Raw genomic sequence first — 18,144 nt, 5'->3', positions numbered from 1 at the left:
GTCCACTGGGATAAGCGTTCGTATGATTTTTTGCTAGATAAAATACCTATTCCGGGCAAGTAGGCGCCGAAAACAGAGGGGAAATTTTTCGAGGTATTCAAAATCAGTGTAAAGAAGGTTGACGGTTGCATCAGTGCGTCGTCGCTCGTTTCATCAAATAAGAAATTCAAATTCATTTGGGGTGAGGTATAACAATATGTGCGTATATGTTCGTGTTTTCCAAATAAAATTCAGCAGCCAGTAGCGCTCCGAGTGTGCACTCGTACTTCTTTGTGCTCGCCTTTTTTTTTGCGTTTTGAAGCTGACGTTATTTCCGGCTAAACTCTAAATCAAAAACAACGTTATCGTCTGCTACCAGTGCCTTGGTGCCATGTTAAAGCCATTCGGCGTGTTATTAGGGCAGCAGTAGTGCCGTAAAGTCGTCATAGAGCCGTCCCTGTATAACCACGTTTCAAATTATGTTCTTTTCTTGTCAATGGCAACGGGGTTCTTCATTGGACACGAAATGGAGTCCATAAACCCGTAGTTATAGTGCAAAGCTTTTCTCTCGTTTGCATTTGGGCGCGACGGAACGGCGAGGCATTGACGCGGACATCGGCAGCCCCATTTGTCGGCCCCGATGAGCCCATATCGAGACATTTCTGATCGCAGCTTTCGGTCCCCAGAAACAAACATACGGTCCTCATATCAAGATCGGCAATAAAATAAAAAAAAATTCTTCATGCACCCTTTCTTCATGTGTAGTCATAAAATGATGTACTTTTATCCGAGTCTCTGAAAAAAAGTGCTGAGGTTTCGTACGGGTCATCGAAAAGCTTTTGTCCGGCAGAGCTCTTGTTCGGGATTTATGGATTCATCAGTGACGATGTTTACATCGCCCGCACGGATTATAGTCACGTGACCTTGTGACTATTATATGGAGCGCTGTTTCCACTGTGGTTACGTGGTGGCTCCAATCTGTTGTATGGTTTCAGACGACCGACCGGCGGACCGCTACGGACGCGTAAAGTGCGCAGGGCTCGCCCATAAATGCTATCGCAAAGCAAGCTATGTTATGAAACGACACAACGCTTGTTTTGATGAAACCGTCGATGGGACAGCGCAGTGTAGACGAGACGATTTTGTCGATAAAGCATCCTCCAACAAACTGATTCCCATAGCGGATCAAACACGTCGATAAAACCCATTTTTCGGATTGCTAGTTGGAGGGGTTATTAATCATATGATTTGCGTAATACCAAGGCCAGAGAGAGCGGGTGCACTACTGAAGGAATGCCCCCACTAAACGAGAGCTCACGCGTTGAAAGCATCCACCACAGTAAATATATTCTAACCAACATGTCCGAAAAAAAGAAAAGTACATTGGAGAGTGTTTAGCGTTTGACAGCGATAGCTCTTCGAATCTCTAAAACCCGCGAACGCTTCCACTTGCCTTCACTACAAAAACAGATCTCATTTTAATATATGAATGATCAACTGTCGTAAAGTACCAACCTATGAAAGACTAATCGAAAAATATTCATTCAGTTATTAGCGCCCCCTTCCCGCGGATATTTATTTGTTCTATTTATTTATAAAATTCCTACAGTGTGCAGAGGGCATTATTTTCGGGATTAATTTCGTATATAAACTATCAAATTTTCACAGATAAAGAAACACAACGTCCGACTACATAAAGGTCCAATTGTCAAATTGCAAAAAAAACAAAAGAAAAACAAAAAAACAGGAATAATAAAAAGGAACACGATGCATCAAGAGCACAGCCCTCAAATATCACGCCAATATGGCACTATACAGGTATCACTGGTGACCCGTATTCTCGGAGATCACTCCAATCAAAAATGAATTTTTGGGGAAAAAAGAAAGAAGATGGTTCAAACAATTACAAATTGTTTCTAAAAGTGGTAGCTTACGTTAAAAGCACTGACGCTACTTTCGCGAGCACTCTGCTCGTGAAATACATGCGGGTGGCTTCCAGCTTTTCTCCTGCACTTCAAAATACTACAACAACACCAAAATATATTTCCGCGCGAGTGCTGCACTTGCCCAAGGCTTGTCCTTAAACAGCGAAGGCTACCGGCACGAAAGTGCAGTCTTCAGAGGTGTTTTCGCGGAATGACCGCTTGCGCTAGAAATTTCTGTTTCAAAGGGAGGATTACGTGCTAGCCCGCGCGTGTCGCTTACTGGTTGGAGCTAGGAGCACAAGGAGCGCAAGCTCATTCTACAGAACGTGCTATGAACACCAGGAATACTTCGTCTCACCTCAGCATGGACCATTGTTGGTCACACGTGCTAAAAGCGCGAGCTAATTGTTTTGGATGACGCCTCGGCGGGCACACGAGCGCTCGCGGGTGCACAAGCACTGACACCGCATCTGCGGTTCATTCTGAGGTGAAATTAAGTATAGCGCGTGATACACGTTAACTACCTCAGGTTAGCGGTCGTGCTGCACTAGCTACGCGTGTCTCATGTACAGCGTGAACCAGTGTCGCAAATCTTGAAAGGCAGACTGACTTCACGCTGAATAATCTCTCACGAAGAATTTGACCTTTGAATCGAGTGTACACCAACTCATTGCGAGTAAACAAGCATGCGTTTGCACACAAGAGCTCCGCGCACGACGAGCGGCATGTACCCATTTCCCGAAGTGTGAAGCGTTCGGCCATGCTCCGTTCAACAGGCTGCGCCACCGCCTAAGTGCGACGTCATAGATTTGGTGTAGGTGGGACTCTTGTTTAATTAACGATTCACTATTGCACATCGACTGTAATTTCGCCCTCATTTGCTTTGAAATAATGTTTTCTTCCGAAATACTATCTATAGATTACGAATGACGAGTCGCTGATCATTTATACGCCAGGCGAGCACGGGATGGCGGCCTCTCTCACTGGAAATGCACCGGTGATTTTGGCAAGGGTGTTTATTTCAAATTTTTAATATAAGCACTCCTGACCTATCCTATTAAAAAGATGTTTGCTTTTTTTGGCAGCAATGACAGCACGGTTGCACAGAAGCATATATGCATTTAAGCACGTCCCTTATTATAGGGAACACTTAATCGAGAAGCGTAATTAAGGTAAATTAACGTATGGTTCTTTTGTATAAAAATTAAAAAAATTAATACTTCTGTCATATAAGTGCACACGTCAGTACTTATATGATTGTGTTGTTACCCATGAAGCGCGCGAGAAAGACGCCTTCTTGAAAAAAAATGTGAAACAGATACTTTTATGAATATATTAATTAATTCATTTATGTATTTTCCGTGTTCACAAGCATAATAAATATATTATCGTTGTCCTATATATTTATGCATAATTGCGCATGGAATACCTACTATCAATGACACATTCATATTGTCACTAAATCTTAGTTTTGTGGAGATGCCAAAACGGTATTCAGTCATATATTCCGAAACCGTTCGTAAAATCAAAAACGGAATTAAAGAAAAAAAATTATGGCAGCGCTACTCTACCTAGGCATCGTTCGCAAGGCATCCGCTTGCTCGTGGGCAAAACGATCTTGTTGCTTTCAAGGTTGGAGGTTTCGCGCGCAGAAAGTGATGTCAGGCGATAACAGGCCTGAAATTGATTGTTGAGGTGAGCTCTTATTTCGTTCATCTCTAAGTTGACAATGCGGTGAAGCTACGCGTTAGCCAACCATTCAGGGGCCTGACTCCTATCGTTTGACTTCTCTCACCCCGCGTGCGTATGCGGAGAAGGGGTGATCGCGTGGTGCGAGACTGACAGTCAAACGGTCTAACAAGCACGTAGTTTCCACCGCGCTGTCAGCTTACGGGGGATAAAGTCCCCGATCCATGACTAAAGGCTTTGGGTGGCAACTCAGGACAGCGTGTGCTCCCGAAGGCGGTAATCCAGGGAATCCGGACTCAACGGGCGCCTCGCTCGTTCCTTGCGCACCTTGCACCCAGCTTGCACTAATGCTCCATACATACAAAAAAAAAAAAAAAAAAAAAAATATATATATATATATATATATATATATATAAAATAAAAAAAAATATTAAGGAACTTTAGTGTCCGCGGCATGCCCATTCCACATTATCTTTTTTGTGTTTATTTATATCCCTGGAGGTTTTTCATAAAAATGTTTGTGTCGTAAAAGAGCTGGTTGGCCGGTGCTGGTTTGTTGACGATTCGGTAACTAACAAACACAGGAGGCCAAATTAAAGTTTACAATCTTTCCACATCATGACTTTCGGCTCGCTGGATTGGTACCAAGACAAAGCTTATAAGTAAATTTGGCTGTCTGTAAAAGACAAATTTATTGATCTTCTAAATTCGTCTAAATTTATTTACCATCTAATTTCCTCTGGGTCCCCTAAATTTCCGCTTGCGACACTTCCCTCACTTCCGAAGCGCTTCGGTGGTGAAAACATTTTTTGTAAATCGCATTTCTTTCGCGCACGGATGCGGCAGGCTCTGCTTCTCGGGACGCGCTGACCCACGTCTCCTGTACAGCCCATTTGGGGCATTCGGACGGCACTCCACTGCGTGCTTGGAGTGCCATCGTACGTGGGCACTTGAATGCTTGGCAAGAGTACCACGGCACTCTAGACACAGGCTTTGTCAAAGGCCATGCTACATGGAGGAAGCTACCGCTAGTTACAGAGCATACAGACATTTTCGCTCATTCATTTTAACTAAGCTTCTGTCGTCAGTGTTTCGCACCTCGGGAACATCGAACATAAGAAGCTTAGCATACTTTTTAACATATCGTAGGGCGACATAAAGCTGTCTACGTTCTTCCCAAAATAATTGAGGTATCGCTTGTTGTGTAGAATGAACTGAACGTGAAGTGAACCCGTCAATGGCAGTTTAAATGTGGCTCTGTTGGACAGCGAAATAAGACTTTTGTATCCCACACTAATGTATCTATATTTAAAGCCAGTCAGATCCGCTCCACAAATATTGACATCCGGAATGCTACATGGTGCTTCCCGCTGTCCATTACGAACTGTTTGATGAACAGCGGAAAAGAGCAGCGGTCTTGAATGTTCCCTTATATCGAAAACCTTCCTTCAAAGGGCGAGGCTAAAACCGCTAAGGATGTAGCAAACTCTGCTCAGTTAAAGGGCAGCTCCGCCGTCAATTTGAGCGTTTTTATCGAAACATATTTTCGGAAAGGGTACTAAAAATGTAGACTATAGCAGTGGTTAAATCATGAAAAAACTGTTTACATAATTTATAATCGTTAAAATACGCTGAAACCGAAACCGAAACTAACTTGCCACTCGACTGTTCCGCCATTTTGATGTGACGTCACATATGGTATAAACACTCGCACGTGTGCAGTTTGAGCCTGGCCAGCCTGGCAGCAGGTCACTGTTTTGTGTTCGTGCCGCGGATGAAAATGGACTCATCAAGCGCGTCTGAATCGAGCAACGATGAGGATATGCTGCTAGATTTTGAGGACGATGACGATAACCCGTTTTCATACGATCCGTCGGCATCGCCTCCGAGGGAAGCGCCAGCGGCGGCTGCATTCGTGATCCGCCGCCATGTGGACCCAGATGCCGGTTCCGAAGCGGAATGGTAAGGCAGTTTTTGTTGCTAGCACGCCAAGAAAAACTGATCGACGTTATGCTTTTAATTGGAGGCACTTTTTGTTATATCTTGGGGTCTGACAATAAACGGTTTTAGTAGACCGTGTTTTCAAGCGACGCTTCCGTAGCGCGAGATCGCGCCGCCACTTCCAAGCATGCTCTAGCGCGCGCCCGGAGGGGTAGCGGGCCTCTGATAACTATCTACTAAAACTCCCCATGGAAAGAAGGCACGAGCGCGGGGACGGAAGATCGTTAGGGCCTCGTAACCTCAATTTCCATTCTCGCGCTGTAAAAGCGTCGTTTGAGACATCATTCGCGCCTGTATAGCTTCGGCTTCGTGAACGTGCATTTCATCCGAGCGCTCGCGTGTGTTGTATAAAACGATAAAATAAGCAAAAACCAGACAGTCCTAGCACCAACAAGCTCCAAAGCAAGCACCCTGACCAACACGTGACGTCACGGCAACGTCAGTGCCATCACGGCAGCCTCCTTGTGCCGCTGTTCCTCAGTGTTGCCAGTAGGGCGGCAGGAAGTGATTTGGGTGTGGACGTGTAAATTTCAAAATTCATTTTCTTCTAAGAAAATTAATATTTTTTCCGAGATATTTCGTACAGATGCTCAGGAAGGGCATGCAAATACATGGTGAAAATTTTATAGAAATCAGTGACTATAAAAATTACGGCGGAGATGCCCTTAAAGGTTTAACCCCCCAGAGCTTTTCTTTTACCCGCGCTTCGGAAAGTAAACTGTAAATATTGAAAAAAAGGTAGTAGTCGAGCCAGGTTTATTTAATGACTCAAAACAAAGACCGCATAACAAGTTTGGAAATCATCGCTAACAACTTTTCCAAACTGTCGGGCTCCGTCGTTTATTTTCTCTACGGCGGTGAAAATAAGGGAGCCCCTAGTGTCATGTACCATAAACCTGGCTTGCCGCCATGTGTAGGTTTTTTGAACCTATGCATGGCTTCGAACGAACGCCGTGTTTAGGGCGACGCTTTATGAAATGGTCGTCACGTGGCGTATACGATAGACCGCTCGAAGCCGACCTCTCGCGTCACGGACGGAGGTTTCCCTCTTCGCTTGCTTTTAATGCGAATGTGGAAAAAATACTTTTTTTTTATATATATATACCTGTTCCTACGATCAGTGAGGTCGGGCTCAGCACTAACTTGAAACGACCCCCGAAAATATAACAAGGCCCCAAAAACATCACTGGGCTACATAGCAACCCTAGGCACTTATGTAACGAAACATAACCGCACACGCGCGTCAGCACCCGCTAATACACCCGTTTACGCACTGATCTATATGTTTATTGTTTAATATATCTGTGTAGCAAAAACATTAAGTTCCTATTGCTTGGATAAAGCAGTGTCCCCGCTCCAGTGATATTCCTACGGCAGGTAATAATTAAGTTAGTAAATACTGAAATATAAACCCGTCAAGTCAGGCTATATCAACTCATTTATTAAAACAGCGTTGCCCATCTCCCCCTCCCAAAAAAAAGAAAAAAAAAGAAAAACGAAAAGCGGATAGGAAAAAAAGGCTTCCCCGAGAAAACGAAAAAAATACCTGCGCCGAACAGCGTCGAACTTGCGCCGTACCCATAGCGGCGCCATCTATTGACAGCCCGTGATATCGCTAGGAGATACTAACTCTCGGTACAGTTACTCTCAAAATCGAGGGAGGGTTAAGGGAGAGTATCATCGAAAGAAGCGGTCGCGAAAGAGTAACTTTGATGCAGAGAGAGTTAAAGGAGAGTAAGTTAGGGAACTTACTCTCCCTTGACACCTTTTTTTTTTAGAGTGTGTGATCGATGTCGACGAATAGCGACGCGGCAGCACATGCAAAACAGAAGCGCCACTCTGGCTCCCGTAGGGAGTCCATCCGGGAACTCGAGGGTGCGCCCTTTTGACGCCCTGAGAAGCCCCTGCCGTCGGCTTCGGAGGCCTGTGGACGCACACGGGTTGCGGTTCCGTTCGTTGACCTGCCACGCCTGCCACGCCGATCTTCACGCGCAGTTCAGTGCCATGTGACCAGGCCGTAACTGCTCGGTGTCGTCGCCCCTGTCTGTACTACATACGCGGCAACGTAAGGCCCAAGAGGATCGACAACGCCGCTTGCACGGAACCGCCAACGATCGGGAACAGAGATCGACCCTCAGAAGACAGCAGTACGCGGACCCTACGTTCCGAACTAGGGATGGTGTGCCAGCTCCAACCCTGGCGCCAACCTTCAAGAGCAGAGACTGGCTCTCCGAAGACAACAGTGCGTGAACCGTGGCCGGGGAGCGATGGAACTGGCTGGAACCGGAACCGCCGACGTTAACGTTAGAGGCGGACAAAACCGGTGGCTGATAGAGCACATGCGGTCTCAGTACGGACGGACGCCATGCACAGACACTAACGAAGCCACGTTGCGCAGCGGCACCACTATAGATGTTATCTTCCGTCGCCATGTACACAACATCGAAACGGCGGCATATCTGGCGTACTTCAGTTTGCACAGGCACATGTTCATGATCTATCCGCCGCAAGATGAAACGCACATGAGCATGATCTATCCGCCGCAAGATTAAACGCACGTTAACGGTGAATAAATACTCAAAACGAAATGTCTCTTTTATCTTACGTGCATAGCCCGCACGCCCTTCATGCACACTCTAAGAGAACTGATTTGCTTGCAGCAGGGAAAAGAGGAATTTCGGGAATGTTCACCCCGCAAGAAAATTTCGATCAGAGGCTGCATTCACCGAGTTGTGTTACATATAACCGCTGCGCGAAATGCTAACAGATTTCTTCGATAGCCGCTGTAGCCGCAGCAGAGATTTTTGTTTCCTTCTTTTGGAGAAGGTAAATTTATTCCTTGATTTTTTAACTGTAAACTTTCAGCACTTGCTCGCACCTGTCTAGTAAATTCAGCGCGGTACGCTTGAAAACCGATTTTCGCGTGACATCTAAAATGCCTTAAAAGCTTTGGTTTACGTACTGTACTTTGGAGTTCGGCGCACTTACCACAACAACACCGTGCGTTGTTTCATGAATACGAAGAGTAGCCTTGCGCGGAAGGTTTTGGTACAGTCTTTCCCGGATGAATCCACTGCCAACCTGAAGATGCAATTTTGTTTGACCGTCTTGAATACGCAATGGTGTTCGGCACCACTACGCACTCCATGTTTTGGAGCGAAAAGAACGAAATTACAGACAAAAAACTTAGATTGCTTACAGCCTTTCTCAGTTTTTGGGTACCGTCCATCACGTCCACTATAACTTCGTCTCCAAAAATTGAGCTCTTCTCCAAAGGTAAAATATGTGTCGAAGAAATTTGTATCAATTTTTCTTGAATTCCGAGCCCCCTGGCTCATAAGAGCTGAGGGTCTTCTCTAGCCCATACTGCAGGTACGAAACAATGAAAAAAAGAAACCCTTATATGTAGTTAGACACATATGAGAAATAGCGCATTGATTATAGTCAGATTTTGACTTCATCTATTGAAATATTTTTCGCATTTTCACATGTTGAACTAACAGAAGAAACTTTTTCACATGTTTGTTTTCACGTGTTAAACTAATAGAAAGCAGAATAATTAACACTTAGATGCGATGTGCCACTTTCAGAGATTGAGGTTTCTGTAATCATTATTAAGATAGTTAAGGAATAAAACAAAGTACAGAAACACCACCGTCTTATAACGAGCATAGCATACAGCTGTCACTTACTTCCACAACAGTCTTATTTTTAAGTAAGTAAATAAAGACATAAATAAATAAGTAAACAACAACTGTATTTAATCTGTGTTGGTTACGAGTCGGTAGTGCGTATGTCCCTTTCGTTACCTTAGTCTCGAGGTTTTTAATTATAATTGTGCATCAACTCACCTGCGCCTTGACCCTTACTTTGGTGAGTTTTTGTTAGCTCACGTATATCATGTTAAGTTTTCAGGCATTTCAAACATAAAGATTACATAATCAGGCATCGCAAACACAACGCAGTTGTCGTTAAAAGTTCCCCCGCGTCTCGACGCAAAACAAACAACGTTTAGACTGCCGAGCTCGACAGTCAAAACGTCGCCGAGCGCGTTGACATTCTGATTCTCTGGTATCTTGATATATTCTTTGTAGATATTTACTGTTAAGAGAAGTTTCCAACGTCACTGAAGCATAGACGAGTGACGAACGGGCAAACAGAGCGATTTTGTACGTAATAACATACTTAACTCAATAATTTTTCAGTTTTCGGAAACTTTTAATTAGTTACAGTAAGTATACTCTAAAAAAAGGTATCACCTTACACCCTTTTGTCCCATATATTACACCCCGAAATTTCATGTCGATGTACAGCGATAGTCGAACAGACGGCCCCAAATATTACAAGGGGCTTGATATCGGTGCGATATAACTTATTAAATTGCTAAAGTACGTATCAAAGACCACATTAAGAAAACACGGAGTTTTCGCAGTAGGGCCAAGAAAACTCCGATAATCATTTTTGCAGTCGATAATACGTACATACGCTATCTTAATAAGTTGTACCACACGGCTATCATGCCCCTCGTAAACTCTGGGGCCGCCTGTTCGATTATAGGGCACTGTACGTCAAATTGAAGTTTTGGGGTGTATTATATGGGACATGGGGTGTGAGAACACACCCTTTTTCTGAGAGTGTACAAATGATATTACACCTAACGTCACTGCACAAACAGTTATTGAAGCGTTAAAAAGTGTCAGTAAAAGGTAATGGATTACAAGTAATCAGTTATTTGCAACGCTTTAAGTACAATCATGGTATTTGGTATACTGCAGAAGGCCGTGAAGACGCTGGCTCTACAAATCAGGTTCCTTTAGGTCGGTGTGAGTATTTTTATAGTTGCCGCCCTGATTCGAAGCCTAACGAGTTCAATTGAGTGTTTGAAGAACTTGTTTTCGATTTCCTTAAGTACTGGTTTTATTGGTAATTTATTTATCCTAATTTTAGACAGACGTCCAAAGGCACCTGGTTCCAGGTAGGGAGTTATATTGCAAACAATTTAACCAGCATGTAAAATGTTTAATGTATAAAAATGTTTTGTGAAACTAGATATAACATAAAGATGGTGTATATAGGCTGACTCGCACTAAACGATGATTGATATCAAGCGATGTGTTTACAAAAGCACGTTCTTCATCTAGCAATGGTAGGTAAATGATAACAGCGACGTTGACATTATTCAAAAGGGTGATCATAAGCGGCAGGAATCTAGCAGGTAACGCTGTCATGCCGTCATTTTCTAACACAAGGTGCTTTTTATGACGCAAGTAATCGAAGCACGTTACATGGCAACGCGTTAGAAGCAAAATATCGCAGCAGTTGCCTGGTTACCAAAAAAGTACAAATGTAATGTAAAATATTCTCTTGAAATTCGTTGGTTAGAAGTCTGAGGCTTACGTGAAAACAATCCGGTAGTTGTAAAACCACCCGAATGATAAGAGGCCGTGGAATCTTTCCGTTAACTTACCGCACTGTGTCCATTCCACCACCAAACAGATAAGAAGAGCCAGGCTTCTCATAGATATTCTGGATATCGCTTCGAATGAAAGAGCTAAAATATGAAGGGCACAACAGATCGCGCGGTGAAAGGCCAATGTGTGGTTGCCGTGAAATCCGATTGGTAAGGTCACATAACACGAGTTTTCCTACACAATAGTGCTTATTCCAACATGGGCGTCCAAACACACTGCAGCTTGTGGGTCACCTGGTTATCCAAAGCGTTCGACAATGCAGGTTGAGCGCATGTTAAATCGCCTGTGAACCCTTCCACCGCAATGGGGCCAAATGCAATCGACCATGCAAGCGGCCTCTCACCGCTGATAAAAGGCCGGCGCAGCGAGTCCGCAAGGGTTTTTTTTGGGGGTCGCGGCGCGTGACGTTAAATGTCAATACACCACTACGTGTTGTTCAATTACTTCATTGTGTCCTTCTCCGAGGCGGGTAGTAAAAAGGGATGTCATACAAGCTATAATTCGCCTCTGGAGCCCAGCAGCCCGCTCGGGGAGGCACGTTACGATCTATATAGTTGCTTAAAAACGTTTTTTTTTTTCTTCTAAAAAAAACATCGTAGAACCTAACCGTTGCGAAGAAATAACGCTCTCCAAAACCGTATCTCCAAACGTAGGAAAATGACCGGTAACCGATGTTTTATATCGGCTTGTCAAAAATATTATTAACAACAAAGTGTAGTCTGGAGGTGGGATTTTTGAACGGTCATGGACAAATGTTGAACATGCATCGGCGAGTGAAACTTCCCGTTATAAATTCAAGTAAAATGTAGATTTTGACTGCCAGATTAATTGATCATTCAGTTTTTGTGGACTTGTAATTGACACAGTAGGTTCTAGTTTGCTGATTGTGTTCCATACCTGTTTAGTTTACATTATTTTTTAGCGTATGAACTTGCAAGTTATAATACTGAGATGTTAAGCCAACCTTGACCTCTCAACTACCAACGTTCTCGACGCGAAGTGTAAAGAATCGAGGTAAACTTACGTTCTTGCAGTTCTTGCGAACATTAAAATCTGGCATTCGATGACGATAATTTACACCTTGCAATAAAATTAAAAAAAAAAAAAATTACCGGTATATTGTTATTAAAATATGAGCTCGTTCTCGACAATATACCATGAGCACGTTTTATCATTGTTGAAAACCTTTGCGCGTACTCCTCCCAGAAAGTTGACCACTCGCCATGATCGCTGGTTTCCATCTTTCCACTTTCCTCCTTTCCTCTAGCGTTCGCACTGCTGAAGTGGAAAGAGTGGAGGGCGTTGTGAGAGACGCTGGTCCTGCTTTCGTAACCAGCAACAAATTATGACGCAAGTATTGCGTATATTGCGTTCTTTCGCTGGTAACAGTGGCGAAGAACGCTTCGCGTGTTCTGCTTTTCTTATACTGCAACGTACTATACACTTTAAGAAAAAAGGGTGTAGTCGGGTGCATCAGGCGCACATGCACATTTTTTCTGAAAGATGCAGCTTCCATTACCCAGCCAGTGTACTTGTACACCGGTAATGGGCTTTCTCCTCTCCCTTAAAATCCTCTAGGTGTATCAGTGGACCACCACGCTAGCCACGCGCCCCAATCAGCTTGTGCTTGGATTCCCCCTTGGGGTCACTTTTTACGTTGGGCATTTACTTAGCAAGTATGAAGCTATCCTCTTCACTCGGTATTGACAGTAGAGTGGACGCTATGCTTGTTTTAGGCCAATCGAGTCTCCGGGTAGGATCACGTGACTATACAGTCTCCAAGCTAGACATAATGTAGAACACGGCACCTGCCTAAAGGCCGAGGCCACGGATAGCATCCACTGCACTATTAACTTTGGGTCGAACTTTGAAGAGGATATAAGTGACAAATTGTTTCGTTGTGGTCATTGTTGGGTTGCCCCTGAAGATAAGCCTTTGCGAAAGCGCCCCCTTATGGCCGTGACGGAGCTGCTATTTCCCTGCTCCACTCTTTTCCTTTCTCTCCCTAAGCTCAAAGCGTGTGGAAGAAGGTGCGCAGTCGCCGGACCAATGAACCGGAGGCTTTTTTATCCTTCAGCTCCGCTGTCTGGGCGCGGGTAGCGGCAGGAACGTGATGATGTGGTAAAGGCTTCACGGATGACGTAGTAGCTTTCTCCGATAATCTTGGAATGTCTGCTTTCCCGCCTAGTTTCTTGTGTGCTGTGCTGCTTCCGTAAATTTCGTCCGCGGCAACGTATTCGAGTGTACCAAGATTTACAGTGTTTGAAAAGTCCTACGCATATATTGGCAACAAGCGATTTCGTCAGAAAATCCCAAGGAATTCATGTGATGCGTTTAGTGTTCGGTTCGGCAAATTACTGCTTCTGCCACATCGTGTTCAATGTTCACGGACCCCATCCTTTTTTTCTCTTTTTTTGCGTTTGTGTGGTTCTGAAATGCCCGCGTCGACATATTTCTCAGATTACATATTTCAAGTCCAGTATTTTCATCGTAAGTGCACTGCAACCTACTCCTTTGCAACAATTGACCGTTCCGTTCCGGATTACCTCTAGAATAAGGCAGTGTCTATTTTCTAGCAGCCGGGAGAATAATTTTCTCGAAATTCTATTGGTACTTGCCTGCCGTTAGCTGTCTACAATCATGTGAGAACTGCATGTAGAATACTGACTTCCTTATTCTCTCGGCGTTTTGTGAAAACACGTTTTTGTTGATACACGTTTTGTAGACACGTTTCATCGACACTAAAGGTACGTTTATACTCCAACGTAACGTCGACTGGCGCGGCGTAGCGCAGCGCGCAGAGATAGTGATTGGTCGCAAATATCGAGTTCCTGGTTGCCGGCCAATGAAAGGCGCGCGTACTGCGCTACGCTGTGTTCACTGCGCTCAACGTCGGAGTATAAACAGCCCTTAACGTTCAATTGTCACTCGTTACGCGAAATGCACGCTGTAGGAACATTTTGTCGCGCGTGTATCTCTGAGGCGCGTGCTCACCGACCCAGCCCACCCGTTCACGCTAACGCCGATGAATAAGAAAGGTAGCGCCATCTTCTCGCTCCCCCTCTGACGCGCACACCTTTTATCTTTATGTTTCGCTTTTTTACACCCGCGCATCGAGTGTAGTGCCGCCTGGATCGGGCCAAGATAGCAGACGGCCTTCCTATACTTGAGTCAGAGCGCAGTCGAAGACTGAAAGACACGCAAATACGTGCACACAGGCTAAAAGCGCACTGTCACGGTCTAACAGCCTCTAAAGACGGGCTCAAAGAAAGGCGATGACAGCCGTGACGTTGCGCAGTCGGCGTTATTTGATTTGCGGAATGAGCCCATAGCATGCACTGCACTCCGACAGCGTAGGCATTCCTTCTCCCTCCTCCTCTGACGCGCACACCTTTTATCATTATGTTTTGCTTTTTTACGCTCGCGCATCGACTGTAGTGCCCCCTGGGTCGGTCCAAAATAGCAGGCGGCGTTCTTCAAAGAATGGCGCTACTTTTCCGCATAAAGGGGCTTTAGATAACGCCGCTTCGTGGCGACAGTCTGCGGCGGCTCATTACAAAAATGTTAACCCACCTGTCCCACCCGTACGCGTCACTTCGCGGATACGTTCTGGGGCGGCTCATTACAAGAAAAAAAAAACAAAAAAAAACGAGAAGCTATTATAGGAAAGCTAATCTGAGCTGTCGAAACGTCGTTCGATGAATAAATGGCGACTGCCGGTGGAATTTCGTGAAAATAATTCTGCCGGCTGTTAGGACAATAGACACTACCTAAGACTTATCCCCGGTTTTTGTTTGCTTACTAATCTTCTCAGTTGTGTAACAGCTCCTTCGTACCCCTCCACATATCACGGACTGCTTGCAAGTTTGTACTGGTTTACGCAATAGGCTGTCTAATAAACTTCTATTAGATTTAAAAACAACCCCGTGTGTCCGTTTGCCTGTCTTTCTGCAATCAACGGGGCGCATACATTTTTTAAGGGTTTCCTTGATGTCTTAAATAGGATTATGAAGGTAGTTATGAAGCGGATGCATAAAGTGCTGAGTCCATGCACTTTTGAATCGAGTGCATCTCTGTGTTCTCTTCGAATTCAGTGGGTGTAGAAAGAGTTGTAACAATGCACTATTGGACGGGGTGCTCCTGTGTTCCCTTTGAGAGCAGTACGTGTAGAAAGTGGAGTAATGGTACAATATTGAACAGGGTCCATCCTTGTACCCCCTGAGTGAGGCAAGTTTATGAAGCGGTGCAATGGTACACCTTCGAATGGTGTGCATCTGTGTTCCCTTTCTTTTCAGTGGGTGTAGAAAGAAGTGTAGCACTACACCATTGAATGGGCTGCACCTGTGTTCCCTTCGAGTGAGAATTCCGGAAAAAAAGGTGTACAGGTGCACCACACGAACGGGTGTACACCAGACTTGAACGTAGTTCAACTACTCTACTCAAACTACTGTAGTTTAACTACTTTTTCGAGTAACTTGGTAACTCTCAATTACAACTTGATTTGGGTAATTAGTAGTTTAATTTAACTACTTTTTTCAGGTAACTTCTACTCAAATTACTAACTACTTTCGAAATTATATAGTGCTAGTTTTGCCCATCCCGAAAGTTTGAGCGCAGAAATGAATAAGACGCCGGCAGATAAAGTGGCATTCCCGAACAAGGGGCCACCTTGTTCGAGAAGGCGTCCTTGAGCCAAGGTGGCGACGAGCAGCCAAAACATAACACCGGCACGCACGAACGCAGGAAGAGATGCTTAACAAGCCTTGGTCGGGTATTGACCTAATCCGGTAATGCACGCAGGCGCCGCGTTTCCAGCTGCAACCGTGAAAGACGGGGACACTCCGAGAGTTGTTATAGTTTTCGTGTTGTCTGTCTTTAGTGAGTTCTGACTCAAACGGTAGGTTCCACGGGAGGCGCCACTGGAATGACCTCGCAGCTGGGCGCCTGTTCCCATGGTCGCCTTGTCGTCAGCGCATACGCCTTTGCAAAGCCGGACTCCCCCGCGCACAAACCCTGGCACGGATAATCCGTTCATGGGAGCACGTTCCCGCTTCCAGCTGCAACTGTATACGAGCGACGATGCTTGTTCAAGTAATCCTTCGCGTCCTTCCGACCATCCATGCCTGGGAGACCTCCTCTTTTTTGAAAACGATTTACTTGTCAGGTGTGTCAGGCGCATCAGAACATTGTAGTCGCCGGGAAAGATTGCGAGTTACCCTTGGGAGATCATTTTGTTGGACCCGGCGTCAGCGGCGAAGTATACTTCGGTTCATCATCTGTTAAACGAAAACAATATTTTTTCAGTAGCGTAGCACTAGCACTACAACGGGACGCACAGTCGTCCGGATGATCTCATCGTCGTGGCGCGAGACTTGAACTCTTGACGGTCTGGTGCACTTGCTCAGCGTACTCTCAGAACGACGTCGAAATAAAGCGGGGTCAGTCATAACAATCTCAACTTGACGAAGAAAAAAGAAAAAAGGAGAAAAGTTTGTTATAAAAGATCCTCTACCCGAGGCAAACCTCACATTTTTAGTCACGGACACCTAAGATGCCAACACTCGCTTAGCCTAAAGCCCCTTGATAAAAGCGTTTTTTACAAGTACCGCCAACCATTGTTGTGGAAGCGCTCGAGACACGTGCCATGAGCGGGTGCTCCGCCGCCATTCGCTTCCAAGGCCCGCTCATTTCAGTGCTGCGCCGCCATTTGCTTCCAAGGGCCGCTCGAGACATGGGCCTCGTGCACTCGCGCATTTGACGCTACTTGCAAGAGAAGCGCAAACACATCGAGGGGCTTTAGCTTAGCCGACCCTGCACAGCCTGTTTCTCAAATTCAACGTTGCCGTTCCGTCCAGCCCGTCTGTGGAACGTCTATTTAGCTTGGCTGGGGACGTCCTTAGAGGGAAAAGGAAAAAACTCTCCTGTCAAGAACTTTGAAAGTCAATTGCTTCTGCGAGCGAATAAACTATTTTTGGCGAAAACGCAGGGCATAAATAGACTGCATTTATTTTAGGCTCGCAGGGTTTTTCATTGATCAAAACTGCTGTTCATTTTGCTACCACAAAAATATAAAAAAGTAACTTCGAAAGTAACTTCAAAGTAACTCGCTACTTTTTACAGTAATTAGTAGTTTACTCAATTACTATTACAAATGCGTAATTTCTACTCTACTCCAATTACTTTTGGCGTCGATACTCAGTAACTTAACTAGCTTTTTTGAGTAATTTGTACATGTCTGGTGTACACATACTCCCATATTTGGTGTGTACAAGTATTCCCCCAAAGGGACTATATGTGACAAGCACTTACACCCCTATGGGTGTATCCCAAGACCCCCATTTTTTTTTAGTATATTTGGCGTGACGAAGATAACTTGACAAAATAGGAGTACCGACACGCCACAAACAGTACAAGAAACCAGCGTTGGTTCAACACGTTGCAAGTACCGGCGTTACTATTAGCACGTTACTCTTTTCTGCAACGAAGTGACGTACTCCGTTCTCTTTTCAAACAGTAATAAATAACGTACTTACGTTACGTATTTCGAGTAATGGGGAAAGATAGTTTACATGTTACATCTTGTTCTCAAAACTTCAAAATTTCCACTTTATTTTTTTTTTTCGTGCACCAAGTCCTATAGACTCCTGCACTCATCCTACATACCTTCAACACTTTTCCTCTCTTAATGGAACCAAGAGGGGCGAAATCTGGCTGGAAGCGTACTAAAGATAAAGTAATTAATGTTAAGTTTCTGAAGGGGCATATCTTCTTTTTTTATATTGCGCTTATGCACACCTGTATCGAAGGGCCGAGGTCGTGAAGTCTACGATGGGTCTGAGGAGGACGTTAGCCTTGTGGATCTTGCGGAGCCCGTAGATGCTGGGAGCAGAGCCAGTTTTGCAGATAAGCCGCCGGTCAAGTCTTTTTGATTCCGGGTATGCATTGAAATTCTCTGCCAGGATCTTGTTCAAGTTCCTCTGAACTTGTGCCGTAGGGTCTTTCCTGAGTTTTTCGTAAGCGGGACTGACAAAAAATCCCCGTACATTGCGATCGTACACCTCCGGTTTAGTACAACGGTC

General features: G+C 44.8%; 1 pseudogene; it reads right to left on the bottom strand.

The window, feature by feature from the left end:
• Window positions 1–11,113, bottom strand: part of LOC120848747 — a 107,774-nt pseudogene extending 96,661 nt beyond the window's left edge.
• Window positions 11,114–18,144: the final 7,031 nt, after the last annotated feature.

This window comes from Ixodes scapularis, unplaced genomic scaffold (assembly GCF_016920785.2).
Source record: "Ixodes scapularis isolate PalLabHiFi unplaced genomic scaffold, ASM1692078v2 PGA_scaffold11__112_contigs__length_91849675, whole genome shotgun sequence".
NCBI lineage: Eukaryota > Metazoa > Arthropoda > Arachnida > Ixodida > Ixodidae > Ixodes > Ixodes scapularis.
Note: the sequence above shows the minus strand (reverse complement) of the source record. Positions and strands in the feature narration are given on the sequence as shown.